The sequence below is a fragment of the Mauremys reevesii genome, linkage group 17, assembly GCF_016161935.1.
Source record: "Mauremys reevesii isolate NIE-2019 linkage group 17, ASM1616193v1, whole genome shotgun sequence".
NCBI classification, from domain to species: Eukaryota; Metazoa; Chordata; order Testudines; family Geoemydidae; genus Mauremys; species Mauremys reevesii.
In genome coordinates, this window is record NC_052639.1 from 11,565,913 (window position 1) to 11,570,127 (window position 4,215).

The following is a 4,215-nucleotide window of genomic DNA, read 5'->3' on the forward strand; positions in this document are numbered from 1 at the left end:
CGTAGTTGGCAGGATTCAAACCTGCGCAGAGAGACCCCACTGGATTTCTAGTCCATCGCCTTAACCACTCAGCCACAACTACTTGACATGTGTCCATTTCACTGCAGGATGATTTTGTGCTCACTGAATTGTCACTTCAAATTGTTTGCTCAGACCAGCTTCCCCAGCACACTCACGGCTGCTCATCAGTGTAAGTGTGTCCTTGGCTGAACAGCGAGAATTCCTGCCCATTTCCTTTCCGGCTGGAGCAGCATGAGAGTGTGTTTGTGTGAACGACATTGCTGTAGATTGTTGTTCATTCCCCACTCTGACAATTCAGACAGTCCCTTTCCTAGTCAAATCTCCAGCACATCGTTCCAATAGCAGGGGTCAGGATTTCTCTGGGGCACTGAAATTTTTCAGAGGGCTGGCGCGTGAACTCAGCCTTGCATTCTGTCCCTGATGTTTCATGGACTAACAACAGCAGCAGAAAGAAAAAGCGGAGCCAATATCTCCCTGGCAGGAATGCAGGTGCCATGACCCCTCTGTTTGACCATCGCCATTGCAGGAGAAAAAGGTTCACTGGCATCGAATGCCCTGGCTCAGACCAGAGACACAGGGAGGTTTTGCTGTTCATGGATCTGTGCAAAGGAAATTTTGTCTCTGTGTGAAACTGAGGTCAGAAATGAAACGTCCACATGGTGGCCCAATGCTCTATGGAATGTGGGTGAAGGACTCGGGCTGAGAAATGATTTAACAGGGGTTTGTATTTATTGCCCTGATTAAAATCTATGGCTAAAAGGCAGCCACTGTTTTTAGTACTTGTACCTGTGTAGGGACACCCCAGTGGGTGTCAAGTCCATTGTCTTCACCAGGGGCAGTCGATTATTTTAGCAAAGTACAAATTTCTTGGTCAAGGCCTAGGCTCCAGAGAAAACAATACACTGCTGATAAGAAGAAGTACATCAAAAGATTTTGCAGGCACCGTGGGCATAACTATGATGTGTCGTGTTTCACTCTTTATACCTGGCACCACCTTCTTTCCCTTTAGCCTTGTAGTTGACCGAGGGCAAAGCTAAACATCTCCTCAGATACCAGGGAGTGTTTATGTCCATTCCTGCGAGCTACACAGGGGTTTGATGTTGCTGCTTTCAAGTCTCCGGCTCTGCCGGGATAGGGAACAATTCAGGCTGTCACTGAACTGAAGGAGGAAGATCAGTTTTTGACAGGCAGAGGGACGCCTCCTCTTAAAGGTGTTTGGCTGGCTGGCAGTCCTGGTTCCCAGGTCTCGCCCGTGGGGCTCCAGCAGTTTTGGGACCGGGTCACTCCCTTGGCCCCACCTGCTGCCCCCAGGCGCTTCCCCCCAGGGGCCCCGTCAGTGCAGCGGAGCTGAGCAGCGTCTGCCTGCTCGCTCCAGTGGCTGCCGGCCCCTCCCAGAGTCTGCACGCCCTCCTTCCCCACCCCTCAGCCCCAAACTCCCTCCCAGAGCCTGCACCCCCACCCCTCCTCCTGTTCCCCCCGCCCCTGCCCCAGCCCAGAGCCTGCACCCAGCACCCAAACTCCCAGAGCCAGAACAAGGAATTTTTGTGCCCGAGGCAAGGGCCGGCTCCAGGCTCTTTGGCGGCAGGTCCCTGAGTCCCTGTTGGAGGGAAGGACCTGCCGCCCAATTGCTGCTGAAGAAGCAGCAGCGGTAGAGCTGCTGCCGAAGTGCCGCTGATCGGGGCAGAGCTGCGCCCCTCCACTTTGCGCACCCGAGGCAAGTGCCTCACTCGCCTCGGCCATGTTACGGCGCTGCAAACTCCATCCCAGAGCCTGCACCCCAGACCCCTCCCCCACCCAAATTCCCTCCCAGAGACCAGCCTCTCACCCCTTCTGCACCCAAACTCCCCCCAGAGCCTGCACCCCTCCTGCACCCCAATCCCCAGCAGGGGGGCAGGGGTTTGAAATGAATTTAAACACTCAGCATTTTCCTGTGCAAATCAATAAGGACCTAGCAGAGCTGTCCAGCAGCTGAAATCAGTTCCAGTCCTCGGCGTCTCTAAGAGGGACACTCGGTAGCTGAGGCATGTGCGACACCTCTGTGGTGAGGACAGGTGAAAAAATGCTGGATTCAATGAAAGCTGAGCCCATAGGAGGGGAAGGTGAACGGCAGCACCACACAGGGTCATAACACTCAGACACGGGGCTTCACTGTCACTGCCCCTGTGTTTTCCATTATTTATTTCCCCCTCCCCCACACACTGTCACACACAACACCGTCTCCCCTTGAGCCCAATCCAACCCTCCCCCTCTCCCCCACACACGCCATGGGACACAGCCTCTCAGTGAGTTACTCAGATGGGGGCTTGTCTCTGCATCTCCCCAACAGGGGAGCAGAGAGCCGAAAGGGCCACAGGAGACCAATGGAGCTAGGCAGGGATAGAAAAGACTTCCCCTCCCTTCTCTTCTCTTCTCTTCTCTTCTCAAGAGTCCCGTTAATCTCACCCATGGGACGTTCCAGCACCGGGTGGGCTCAAAGCACTAACCTTCCCCTCAGCAACGGAAGGGGGGAACCAGCTCTATCACATGGAAGGAGGCTCCCCACCTCTGCTGCTGCCATCCTGCAGCCTTTAATATGGATTTGTTTTAGCTAATGCAACCCCCCCTCAACCCCTAATCCATCCATGAATCAAGGAGAAAAGACACTCACTCAGGCACCAGAGGTGCAATGGGTTAGTGCCCAGTACTTACAGAGCAGTACTGAGTGGAGTCATGCTGAGGTTGTGAGTTCAAACCTCACCTACAGCGCTAGTTTCCTTTAAGCAAATGGCTTCTGCCAATCATTTTGTCCTGCAGAAAATACAATTGCAGCTCAGAAGACACCGGGGTCCCCTTGCTTTACAGAGAGCAGGGCAGATTCCACAGATCTACCAGGCTCTGCTCTCCACCAGCCGCCTGTGTCAGGAGGGGTCGAGCAGAGCCCAGAGCACTGCCCCCGACTCCCCCTCAGTCTTTGCTCCCCAAACCACCTGTGTGCTCACCCTCTTCGCTGTGAGACTCAAACCCTGCCTGGCTTTCTCTATGTTGGGGGGGGTTTCATCTGCCGTGTTGATGTGCATGTGGGTCCTGTGCGATTTTGGTGGATGCCTGGCATAGTTTTGTGTGCGTGGGTGTGTGTATGATTTTTGCATGCAGATTGTTTTTTGCTTAGTATTCTTTTGGTATGTGGGTTTTGTGTTTCCTGTTGTGGGCTTTTGCTGTATTTTTGGTGTGGATTTGTTCTTTCTATGTTTTGTGTGGCTTTCCCTTATGGGTATATGCCTCTGTGTGCTGTGTGGGTTCGGTTTTTGTTTATGTCTGTGTGGGCCTGTGCAGTCTGTGATTTTCTCATTCTCTCTGTGTGTGTTTGTCTCTCTGTTTGTATCTTCATGTGTAAATTCACTGGAACTTTTCAAAATCTGCACAACTTTGCCAATTTTCACCAGGGATTTTTCTCCATTAACAAATTCTCACTTGTTCCCTACCAGTTGATGACCATTGCCCCAGGGGCCTGTCAGTCTCTGGGTCCTGATTTCCCATTGACCCTTCCCCCTTCTATTGGGATTGGGAACTAGCCAACCAAAAAAAACCCACTCAGTTTTAGTAAAGGGCCAACAGTCCCTTACACAAGCCAGTCTTGTGAGTGTCACCAATGTCCACAGATGGCAGCACAAGCTGCTCCCATGGTGTAATACACAGGACTCTGAATCCTGTAATCTGAGTTCAAATGTCAGTAGGACCTTGTGTTAGTGGGTGGTAAAGATCTGGTGCTCAAAGTGCTTTCCTAGCTCCACCTATATAAGAGTGAATCATTTCCCTCCTGCTGGGTGACTCCTTCCCCACTGGAGCCAGGTCTTTGGTTGGGGTCCAGAAGTGGCTGTGGCTGTCTGGTGGGTGGGATTCTCACTGCTTCACCTGATGCCCCCAAGTTTGGTGCTTGTGACCACACCTTTCCTCTTGCCCACATGGCACTTGAAGAAAGCAGTGCCAGGGCCAGGCTTGATAGGGAGGCAGAGTCCCAGGCTGGATCCCAGCACCTCTCCTCCTCTGGGCACCTGGAGCAGAGGCGGCTGGTGCTGACTGCTCCAAGGGAAGGCTTAAAAGCCACAGAGCAACTGAGGGCGGGGCTAGATGAGGGCAGGCCCATGCCTATGTGTGGCCAGCAGACAGGCAACAAGACTCCCGGCCAGCCTGCTCCCTGCTCCCTGCCATGCCAAA

General features: G+C 53.2%; 1 non-coding gene across 1 annotated transcript; it reads right to left on the reverse strand.

The window, feature by feature from the left end:
- Positions 1-82, reverse strand: TRNAS-AGA. Its single transcript has one exon. It is a non-coding gene; the product is annotated as a tRNA-Ser (tRNA).
- Positions 83-4,215: the final 4,133 nt, after the last annotated feature.